The following is a 12991-nucleotide window of genomic DNA, read 5'->3' on the forward strand; positions in this document are numbered from 1 at the left end:
GCAATACCCAATGCAACACAAAATTCTTCCAATTCAATAGTAATAGGATCACCATAGATCTTGAATGCAACTGTCGGGCGATAGTGCTTGTTGTCGAACTTGAAGCTCTCAACAAAGATTTTGGTGAGCATGAAGTATTGCTCCCTTTCATCTCCCATATAGGCGGTTAAGCCCGCCTTATTAACGAGGGTCAAGAAATCATCCAGCAACCCTGCATTACTCAAAAAGTCATAACATGGGAAAGATGAAGCGTTAGGGACTCCATTGTCTTCTTCGGGCTCGAAGCTTGGCGCGATGACATCCTCATTGTAGGATCGCCTGAATCGGGTAGTGGTCCTAGAGGGCCTTCCCGTGCTGGTCGTCTCTCTCTCAAACACTTCTCCAAAGTTGAAATTATCCATCTTCCTTTTCTGAAATTTTCAACAAACATTATAAAATTTGATTTGGTGACATATAATTGAGGGGAACTACTATAGGAACTTGCTAGAGTACTAATCATGCATCAAAACTAGTTTATACAACTTAGAACAAGCATGCAAGCTCACCAAACATGTTACCTGCAGCAGCAAAATATTCAAGATATACTCAACCAAAAAAATTCTACTTGGATAATCGGAGGAGTCACATACCGTAGAGCAAGTGCCAAATTTCAGACCGAAATCTGGGCTGAGCAAAGAGATCGAGAAATCTTGAGCTCTTGAGCAAAAACACGAGTGAGAGAAAGCTGGTGTTGGTTTTTCGGGAGAGAGAAGAGTGTGGGAGGAAGAGATAAAAAATGGGGCAAGGGGGAGCCCACACACCAGGGTGGCGCGCCCCCCTTCCAGGCCACGCCGGCCTGTGGGGTGCCACCCTGGGGTGCCCCACTAGTCATCCCCAGGTGCTCCCAGGTGCGTCTTCGAAAAATAGGACCAACGGTATAATTTTTGTGAATTTTTGAAAACTTTGAAAAATGCACATTTCTGGGTATTAAGTTTATTATTACTAGCCCGGAAAAGATTTTGAAATTTCTAATTAACTAAGGAACTTTGAAAAACAAAAGTGCTACAGCAAGTAGAACAAGTGGAGGAAGAAAGAAATGTTGTTTACCTCCTCTATGCATATAAAAAGTATTTGTTAACAAGGTTGATCAAGTCTTGCCACCAAATAAATTTTACATAGCATAAGAAGAAATAAACCTCAAATCAATCATGTTACCTTGAATTGTATTGATATGGATCCAATCATAAGATTTTGATATCCTTATTTAGGCTCATATATAGGACAATCAATAGTTCCAACTTTGATAGTTCTCACATTAGAAATAGTATTAACTCCACATACTTTATCAATCCTCTTGGGGAAATAGACGGTATGCTCCTTATCATCAACATTGAAAGTAACTTTTCCTTTATTGCAATCAATAACAGCCCCTGCGGTGTTAAGAAAAGGTCTCCCAAGGACATATTATCATCTTCAGGCATTTCCAACACAACAAAATCAGTTAATATCAAGCAGTTATTAGTAACTTGAACAGGAACATCCTCACATATACCAACAGGAATAGCAGTAGATTTATCAGCCATTTGCAAAGATATATCAGTAGGTATCAACTTATCTAAATAAAGTCTCTTATAAAGAGAAAAAGGCATAACACTAACACCGGCTCCCAAGTCAAATAGAGCAGTTCTAACATAATTATTCTTAATAGAACAAGGAATAGTCGGTATACCTGGGTCGCCCAACTTCTTTGGAACCTTGCCATTAAAAGAGTAATTAGCAAGCATAGTGGAAATCTCCTCATTGGGGATTTTCCTTTTGTTAGTGACAATATCTTTCATATACTTTGAATAAGGAGGCAATTTAATAGCATCAGTCAAAGGGATTTGCAAGAATAATGGTTTCATCCAATCGCAAAATTTATTATAGTGTTCTTCTTCCTTTGATTTTAGTTTCTTAGCAGGAAAAGACATTTGCTTTTGAACCCAAGGTTCCCTTTCATTACCATGTTTCTTAGCAATAAAATCTTCTTTAGTATACTTTTTGTTTTTAGCATGCTTTTTAGGTTCATCCCCAACCTCTTCTTTATCAGAAGCATCGTTCTTATCATTATCATTATCATTATTATGTTCATTACCACTTTCAGTTTCAGCATCGGAAATAGAAATACTATTAGGATCATTAACAGGTTCAGAGGATTCTACAACATTTTTATGTTTCTTCTTCTTTTTCTTAGAAGGAGCACTAGGTTCAATTCGTTGAGAATCTTGTTCAACTCTTTTGGGATGCCCTTCAGGATATAGAGGATCCTGGGTAGAAACACCGCCTCTAGTTGTTACTTCATAAGCATGTTTCTCTTTAGAATTATTTTTTAACAAGTCATTTTGCACTTTAGTGAGTTGATCAATTTGAGTTTGAACCATTTGAAAATGTTTAACAAGCATCTTAACATCATTGGAGGTTCTCTCCACAATATCATGCAAATTGCTAATAGCTTGAGAATTTTCCATTAGATGATTCTCTACTCTCATATTAAAATTTTCTTGCTTAACAATATAATTATCAAACTCATCTAAGCATTGAGCAGGAGGTTTCGAATACGGAATATCTTCCCTAGTAAAGCGTTGAAGGGAGTTTACCTCAATCATGGATGAAGGGGGAATTATCTCACATATATCTTCTATGGGAGGTAGATTCTTCACATCTTCGGATTTAATACCTTTCTCATTGAGAGACTTCTTGGCTTCCCTCATATCTTCATCATTCAATTTAATTAAACCCCTCTTCTTCAATATTGGCGTCGGAGTTGGTTCAGGTCTATTCCAATCATCATGATTCCGGCCTATTTTAGCCAATAATTCTTCAGCTTCGTCTGGAGTTCTTTTCCTGAAAACACAACCAGCACAACTATCCAGATATGCTCTAGACTCAACGGTTAGTCCACTATAGAATATATCAAGTAAATCATGCTTTTCTAGTTCATGTCTAGGTCGAGCCCTGATAAGAGAGCAAAATCTTGCCCATGCTTCAGGCAATTTCTCTCCATCTTCCTGGTCAAAGCTATAAATTTTCTGTAAAGCAGCATGTTGAGCACTAGCGGGAAAGTATTTCCGAAAGAAAACATCAAGCAAGTCACCTGGACTTTTAATAGAACCAGGAGGCAAATTATTATACCAAGTTTTAGCATCATCCTTTAATGAGAAAGGAAAAATTTTAGCAACGAAATAAGTACGCATCTTGACATCATCAGAAAACAAGCTACTCATAGAAGAAAGTTCATTCATGTGTTCTACAGCACTTTCTTTTTCAGTACCACAAAAGGGTGTTTTCTCAACAATAGCTATATGAGATAGATCAAGAGAAAAATCATAATATTTATCCTTAATGCATATAGGAGATGTGGCAAATTTAGGATCAAGAGATAGCTTATGTCTAACAGTATATTGTGCGAGAAACTTTTTAATTTTTCTTGCATCAGCAGTAGCATTGCATCTATTAATAAAATCATCATTAAGCTCCACATAATCCTCATCAGGATCATCACTAGAATAATCAAGTTCAGGTGAATTAACAGGTGTAGCATCATTTTCATTAGGAGTTTCAGTATTTTCAATTTGTCTAGACCTAGCAATTGTAGCATCTAGAAAGGATCCCAATGAACCACTATCATCAAGCACAGCAGAAACATTATCAATATTATGAGAGTTTTTAGATTCAGCAGAAGTACCAGCAAGTGAAGCTTGCGGCGGTGAAACAAGTTGACTTATCACAGATGGTGAATCAAGAGTAGCAGAGGTACTCAGAGTTGTACCTTTTCTTGTAGTGGATGGTAATATGGCGACTTTAGGATCGCGAGATTTACCCATGATGAAGAATTTGCAGCGAACAATATCAATCCAAGTGAACCTCCAAATAAAGCTATGCTCCCCGGCAACGGTGCCAGAAAACAGTCTTGATAACCCACAAGTATAGGGGATCGCAACAGTCTTCGCGGGAAGTAAAACCCAATTTACTGATTCGACACAAGGGGAGACAAAGAATACTTGAAAGCCTTAACAGCGGAGTCGTCAATTCAGCTGCACCTGGAAACAGACTTGCTCGCAAGAGTTTATTAGTAGTAACAATTTATAGCAGTAGCAGTAGTGAAATAACAGCAGCAGAGTAACAAAGACAGCAGTAGTGATTTTAGTAAACAGCAGGATTAGAATACTGTAGGCACAGGGATGGATGACGGGCGTTGCTTGGATGAGAGAAACTCATGTAACAATCAAAGCAGGGCATTTGCAGATAATAATAAAGCGGTGTCCAAGTACAAAGTAATCCATAGGCATGTGTTCCATATATAGTCGTACGTGCTCGCAATGAGAAACTTGCACAACATCTTTTGTCCTACCAGCCGGTGGCAGCCGGGCCTCTAGGGAATCTACTGGATATTAAGGTACTCCTTTTAATAGAGTACCGGAGCAAAGCATTAAAACTCCGTGAACACATGTGATCCTCACATCACCGCCATCCCCTCCGGTTGTCCCGATCTCTGTCACTTCGGGGCCTTTGGTTCCGGATAGCAACATGCGTATACAACTTGCAGGTAAGATCATAAAACAATGCATATCATGATGAAATAATAACATGTTCAGATCTGAGATCATGGCACTCGGGCCCTAGTGACAAGCATTAAGCATAACAAGTTGCAACAATATCATCAAAGTACCAATTACGGACACTAGGCACTATGCCCTAACAATCTTATGCTATTACATGACCAATCTCATCCAATCCCTACCATCCCCTTCAGCCTACAGCGGGGGAATTACTCACACATGGATGGGGGAAACATTGCTGGTCGATGGAGAGGCGTCGGTGGTGATGATGGCGATGATCTCCTCCAATTCCCCGTCCCGGCGGAGTGCCAGAACGGAGTTTCTGGTCCCCGAGACGGAGTTTCGCGATGTGGCGGCGTACTGGAGGGTTTCTGGCGACTTCGACTTCCTCCTCGCGATTTTTAGATCGAACCCCTTAAGTAGTCCAGAGGGGGCGTCGGAGGCCAGCCGAGGGGGCCACACAATAGGGCGGCGCGCCCCCCCCTTGGGCCACGCCGGCCTGGTGTGTGGGGCCCTCGGGCCTCCACCTGGCTTGCCCTTCTGGCTCCCTGAGTCTTCTGGTAAAATAGGCCCATTGATATAAATTCCGAGGATTTTCCCGAAAGTTGAATTTCTGCACAAAAACAAGACACCAGAGCCATTCTGCTGAAAACAGCGTTAGTCCGTGTTAGTTGTATCCAAAATACATAAATTAGAGGCAAAACAATAGCAAAAGTGTTCGGGAAAGTAGATACGTTTTGGACGTATCAAGGTGACAAATGCATTATTTAAAAAAGGTGTGGGGCACAATTCAGTATGATTGGTTTCCTCACAGAATACAAAAGGATAATGTATACTATGCATGCAAATGAAGATGACTCTGATCATAATGCCATAAAAGAAAGTTGGAGAAAAAATTCCTGAATAAATACTACATTGAGAGGCAGACACACAAGCTTTACAATGTATGAATCTTCAGGAGATTCCAAAAAGTACTGAATGATGTCACAAGACTACAAGTGAGTGAAGAAGAAAAAGGTAAAATATGCTAGGTGTTCCAATCTAGGAATTACCCAATAAAAGAGCATAGAAAAAGAAGATCCTTAGTGCATGTAAATGATCAACCGAGGACTATACATGCATCTGCTGCAAGTTTGATAAGGATGGTCTACTCCCATACACTGAAAGTTATGCTTCTACTGGAAGTTGATAAAATAACTGAAAAGTATTTTATTGACCGGTGGCACAAGAAGAGAAGAAAACTATTCAACCATGTTGTTCCACCACCCAATGAGGACAACACAATATTAAGATTTAATGCCTTATCACGCATGCTAGGACACACAACTTCACATGCTTCTAAGAACAAGAGAAAGTATTGTTGTCAATCTTGACGCATGATAGGACACACATCTACAAGAAATACCGAGAATAGAGGCAGAAATGGCAAGAATGGATATAAAAAATGAGAAGGAATCAACAATGGCACAAAACAGTTCAGTAAGGACTGTTGTCAATCTTGACCGTATAGATGAAAGTGGGTCACTATTCAACTGTTGGACCCAGATATAGCTAACACAAAAGGTCATATGAGGTTGTTAACTATAAAAGAAAGGATAAAGCAGAACAAATTCTACACATGCATCCACTGTGGTTCAACTAAACACATGAAGAAGAATTGTGATCAACTGGACAAAGTATTCAACCTCCCCAAAAGAAAAGGAGACAAGAACAAGAAAGACCAAGTTATTTAGCTTCATTACTCAAAAAAAAATGTTTTGTATGCATATCACACTGGACACTAACTAAGAACTACCACATTCCTAGCAGGTGCGTGCAATAAAGAACAAGGAAGAAGAAGTAGGGAAGCTTCTGTCACCTCCAAGAAACAAAATGATGGACATCTTCTTGATGGTCAGCGCAATGCAAGCAAGGAAGAAAAAAAGCATCTCCAACTACCAAACAACCAACTGAAGGACAACGACTAGACGGAAACCAAAGATGACACAAATGGAACAGTTGCTGGATAATAACAAAATGTAACAGCGAGAAAATTTTCTATTTATAGACTTATGGAACTTATACCTCAAGAAGTGGTGTTGTTGTGATTTCTTTTGGGTAGAGATCCTGAACTATGCAGATGAAAAATAATTAGTATTTAAAACTTGCAAAAGGTATAGATCCTTCCATGCATATTCATCTGTATTTGCATTTTTATTCAAAATTCGTAATCCCTAAGATTGAGGTATTGAGCTATTTAAGACCAAATAAACTAAAAAGAATGAATAACAATGAGGTATTTGTACTAGGGAGAATAAGATATAAAAACTAAAAACTTAGCACCAAAACTGAAAAGAATAAATAGCATTGAGGTATACCAAAACAGACGGGATACTGCACCACCGGCGACCACACCCCGTCAAAATGACAGAGGAGTACTCTAAAAAGCACGATTGGCAACCAAGGTTTCCCCGCTCGCCAGTATCAGAGCATCTCTAACAGAGCCCGTAAAACACGTTGGAACCGTATTTTTCCGGCTGATTTACGGGTTCGGGTCAAAAGTGGCGCAGAACAGAGACCGAACTCGTTGTCCGGCCCGAAAAACTTTTTCATGGGTCCGAATTTTTTAGACTCGACCCCTATTATACAGACCAAAGGGTGGTTTACATGTCCAAAACTGAACGGGTTTCTCACCACTTCTCTAGCGCCACTGTCCGTACAACCGCCTCCAGCCGCAAATTTCTAGCTGATTTTCTAAAATTGTGCGACCACAGCTAAACTCATGGCTGCAGACGGGGCGCGTGGCGGACGGGCACAGCAAGACATGGCCATGGCGCGGCAGCAAGCAGACGAGCAGCGGCACGGCGGCAAGCAGGCGTGCAGCAGCGCGGCCAAGCATCATCAGCTAGCAGCTGTGCGCGCGGCCAAGCAGCAGCAATCACGGCCGCGTCCGGCAACGTTCGGCCGTGCCGCTCAGACCTGCGCCCCAGCTTGGTTCTTCAATTCCCTATATGTGACCGTCCTTGTCTGACTCCCAAGCTCGCGGCTGCAGCCAGGGGAGCGATCGCCGGCCCGCGTGGGGAGATCTAGGCAGCGGCGTGGACAGTTCTTGTGAAGAAGATGATGATTTTTCGAATATTCCGTTTTGCAACCCGTAAACACGTTTTCGAAAAACTGAACTCGAGTTTTTCGATTTGCACTTTTACGAGCTCTGCTAGAGATGCTCTCGTGATAGATGAACAAACAAAGTGTCACTTATCCTGTTTGCCACTACTGGCGTGCTGGTCTGAAAAAATTAGACAATGAAGCATGCAGTACCAAATCGGTGTCTGATTTCATGAACGGAGAACTCAGAATACCAAGATACAAACAGTTTGCACTGACGTACTAAACCATCAAGACTGAGAGATTGGAAGGTACCGAGTTACTAGGGACTGATAAAAAAAATTGATTATTGCAGAAAAAATCAATGGAAAAAAAAATAGAGCAATTCTTGCATAGGCACACACTGGCTTTATTCAAAACTGAAGAAATAGAACAACAAACTGAAAACTTTGAACAACCCTTTCAACTATATAGTCCCCCTACACTCTGACGGAGGGGACGGCAGATGGAACACCGAAGGTGGACGCCGCCGCACCCAACTCCAACCCGCAGGCTATGAAGCGCGGATACTTCGCTTTTCTGCCGTACCGGTATCGGATACTGCTCGGATACGGGATACTGCCCGGATACTTCCCGATACGTATCCCCTACGTATCTGCTATTTTTTTAATAAAGAAAAATAAAAAAATACGGACACAAGGGGGATACCCAAGGGATACTCGAGCGATACTCAAGGGGTACTTGAGCCAGCCACTGTCCACTCATATTCTACCGCCGATCCTTCCACTCCACCCCACCCCCATCGAACGGCGGTGACCGACGGGTCTTCTTCCTCCATCTCCTATTCCCCTTTGGCCATCTTCATCCATGGCTCCACCCAACATTGATTTTGATCTCTAAATTCATCCTTTCTCCATTTAGATAAGCAATGACTAGATTTACTACGTCCCCATCAAACAGATCTTCGATTGAGAGATCGAGCTAGAGCATGTACAACGGTAATGACTACAGGAAATGCAACCAAACCACTAGCTACTGATCGTGTGATTTCTAGGGATGAATTTTAATTGTTTAATTGTTGAAATATCTATGTTGGATGTGGAGGAGAACATCCACATCCATTTAATACTACGAGGAATATTTAATTTGCATATTTTTTTCAATATTTACATATATATGAAATGTATCCCCGTATCTACGTTTTTGAAAAATTGTCGTATCGCAGTATCCCCGTATCGCATATCGGATACGTATCCAAGTATCGGTGCTTCGTAGCCCGCAGGCCTCCTCTGCCAAATCCACCATGCACACGGTGTTGTCGTCAGAAACCCACCGGCGGGCAGCGACGGGCAACACCGTAGAGCCGGGAACAACCTAGAGCTGCGGCTGGCTGAGGTCCCTCCGAGCGACGGCCCGCAAAGCCTTCTGGTCACACGTCCGATGCTGATGCAAGGGCGTGCCACCTGACCTATACCTGGTCAGGGAGGTGATGGAGATGCCTCGCTTAGTTTCCTGCATGGCATACACGTAAACATTAAATACGAGCCTCGATCGGCTCTCAGGTTATCCTGTGAATCGGCTCAAGGAGCCGATCCACCCATGATTCGTACGGGGTGCACGAATATATGGTGGTCCTGCTTGATCAAGATAAAGCTAATGAGATCTACGACGATTTAGGGTTTTCACCGCATAATCGGATCATCCTACTCCAGGTTGGGCCTCGCGGCCACGCACGGTGATCGTAGTTTCCATCCTAAACAAGGCCTAAAAACCAACACGAAGTTGATCCCCGGAACATCCTGTTTAGGACTAGCGAACGACACCCTACGCGCCGCTGGATCCTCCCCCCCTTTGTAAGGCCTAACTATTGCAGATATTAAACTAATCCTTGTAGAACAAGGAGCAATCGTAACGGATCAGATCTACTAAATAATGATCAAGCGGGGTGCCGCCCCCACACCTAAGATAGGTGTGAGGGCGGCTAGACATGCAAGGGTCGCACTACGATAGCATGTTACGCGAAGAACTATGCTAACCCTAACACATCTATGATAACTACGTTGCTCGCCATCAACAAGGCTTCAGTACGAGCAACGCACGAACAACGTGGAGCTTGTGCTGCCTAGATCGCAAGATGCGATCTAGGCAGCATGTCGCTTACCGGTAGAAACCCTCGAGACGAAGGAGTTGGCGATGCGCCGAGATTGATTTGTTTGGTTGAACGTTGGTTGTTGTTTATTTCATAAACCCTAGATACATATTTATAGTCCAGGGGACTTTCTAACGTGGGAATAATCCCCACCGTGCACGATACAAACTCTAACTTTTAATCTAAGATACAATCTACCATAATTAAAGATACACGGGCAATCCAGCCCAAACTCCTCGTGCAAGGCCGCTTCAGAGATCTTCTACGTGTAATCTTCCAAGCCCATCTCTCTTACGGCCCACCTCCTGATTTGGCCAAAATCTGGTGATAACACATGCCCCCTGGTTTTGGCAATGATAATTCCAAAACCACTCTGTTTTTCCTCTGAAGGGTCATGTCGTGGCAGAGCAGAGCCGTTGCAGTATCCGTTATCATTATGCCCTGTCTTCTCAGCTTCTCTGCAAAATTCGATAGCTCTGGCGTCATCTCCTCGGAAACTGTAATGGCATTAAATTTCCACCCGGCTTCCCATTATTTAACTGTGCCGATCGATTAGCCCTCTTCATCACCTTCCTCTGTTCTAGCTATCGGCACCAAAAAACCCCCTCCTCCTGTAGCAATGTCTTCCTCTTCCTCTTCCCTCTCAGGCCTCCCCCTCCAATCCTCGCCGAAGAGGAAGAACGAGGACAACCTTCACTCCGAGGTGAACCCCCTCTCCTCCGACAATGAGAAGAAAGAAGGAGAAGTAGCGAAGGCCAAGGCCTCCCCCTCCGCCAAGCTCCCGCCGAAGAAGCGCTCCCGCATGTGGGCGGACAGCGAGGACGAAGATGACGACGAAGAAGGAGAAGAGGAGGAGGAAGATGAATCTTCCTCTTCCGCTGGGTACCCGCCGACGAAACGCTTCCGCTCTTGGGCGGACAGCGAGGATGATGATGATGACGAGGAAGATGAAACTCCGACCAAAGGCTGGGGCAGCAGCGACGAGGAGCTTCCTGGGAGCAGCGCCGACGACATCGACGGCGGTGATGACGAGGACAGCGACGACTAGTAGAATAGGACTAGTAGTAGCAGTGCACTAGGCACCAGATCCCTCTTTTGAGAGCCATCGGCTCTTTCTTGTAAAGCCGCTCCTTTGAATTAATGAAATTGTTCTTTCAATTCATCCTTCAATTACTCCAATTTCATTCCTTCCGCCTGCTATGCCAAGACCGATAGCAACGTATCGGATTTCTTCTCTTTTGGACGCCCGTGAAGCCGGACTCACATGCCGATTAGCCCGTTGGTCAAGCACTTCTCAATTTCAGACTGCGATTTGATATCTGACCATAATTTTCGCAATCCCTTAGCCGATGACTACTCATCGGCTATTTTGAGAATCCAGTCCCTTTCAGGACGGTCCAAAACCTGTAAACGCCGACGGCCTCCTTTCCCGATTCCTCTCCATAGCTTCAGTAGTCTTCTTCAGCAACACCTTACTACTTCAGAGAAGATCATAATGCAGGGCCAGTCGATGTAACTCCAATCGGCTCCCAAATCAGAGCATCTACCAAGTTAACTGCCCCCCGAGCCTTAATCAAGGCGAAGATACCGGCGAGGATGCACAGATCGTTGATCAGCTTTTTCCCACTAAACGTCGATGTCGACGTGAACTTTGAGCATATAGCCAGTAGGTCTTGGTCTTGTGTAAGTGTACTAGAGTCGATGGCTGCGCATCGGCTTCGCTTCTTGCGCAAAATTTTTTTTATTTGGCCGATTTTTTCTTAATCGGCCCCCAATGTTTCACTGCACGCATGTTTACACACGTTTATCTGCACATGTTTATCTGACTGTATGCCCCCCGAGCCGAATCTGCCAAATGACTGCAGATATTGGCTTCTATGGTTAGCCAGGGCACTGCACTTGCACATCGGCTCCGTAAGGATTCGTGCTGGCTTTCATCTGCCGACGTGGCCGCTGCCCCGTGGATCGATGCTGAACACAAGCAGAACACGTGGTGAAGATAATTTTGGCCGATTGCTGGAATCGGCCTCCATATCCATTGGAGCGCCGACTGAAGGTTCTGTAATGTCCTTTCATAATTTATGGGGCCGATCACAAGGATCAGCCTCGCCCCGTTTGCTCATTGGTTTAATCTTGCTACTCGGTCAGGCTGGTGGAAACCAGCCCAACCTTTGACTTGATGCGCCTGCTGTCGTCCACCTTGAGTGCATCGTAGAATCGTGGTGCACTAAGCTCCGTCGGAAGGACGAGCACCATGTTCGTACCAGCCGATGTTTCATCATCGGCTTTCCTTTGCTTGGGGCGCCACTCCATTTTCCGTGGACGACCCTCTTCATCCAGGGTTCGCTGAACCTTTGCAGCCAGATCAGGTCGTGCCTTCCTTAAAGTATGCAGGTATAACCTTTCGGCTTCCTCCAGGCCGCGCAATCGCTGAACCCTGCGCTTTTGTGAACGGCTGAGTCCGTCAGGGCACCACCTTGGACGGTGGTACCTGTCTTCTTCTTCTTCCTGTCCCTCGTCTTCGGAATCCTCGAGATCTGCCCACCGAGGGGACTCAGCACGTTTGCTTTGTGGCGGGAGAGGCCCTAAGCGCCTGAACACAGACACGTTGGCTGCCTCCTTCTTCTTCTGGTTGCATTCTGGGCAATTGCCGATTGTGGGCAATCGGCTCACTCCTGAATCCCAGTAGTGTCTGAAGAAGGGGCAGTCCCAGTGCCTGGCGGTGTCATCTTGCTCCCTTGATTTTTCTATGGCACGGCGCTCGTGCTCCTCCTCCTCATGATCATGCCGACGATATCTTCTGGCTTCTCTAGCCAGACGATCTCCTTCATCATCATAGCTGGACCGTCGGCGTTGGTCATACTGACTTACATACTTGTTGAGGAGGTGATCAGAGAGGGGTCGCTAATATCTCATGTTCTTCACTTCTCCCTCCGTGACGTAGCGCTTGCCATCATGACGGAGCCGATCGCGTGGAGCGGCCTCCTCTGTGTCCTTGCTACGAGAGCAGCTGCCCTCGTCTCCATCTTTGCCAGAGTGGTTCCCAGGTCCTACCATGTTGATGCTGAACGAGGATCCTGGCTGGCAACCTTCAGGGTAAGTGCACTCCACCATGTTAACGGCGGGAAAGGGCTGGGTGACATAGGCATCCCAAATGGGCCTGCCGAAGATGGTACCCGGG

The sequence above is a fragment of the Lolium perenne genome, chromosome 1 (assembly GCF_019359855.2).
Source record: "Lolium perenne isolate Kyuss_39 chromosome 1, Kyuss_2.0, whole genome shotgun sequence".
Taxonomy (NCBI): Eukaryota; Viridiplantae; Streptophyta; class Magnoliopsida; order Poales; family Poaceae; genus Lolium; species Lolium perenne.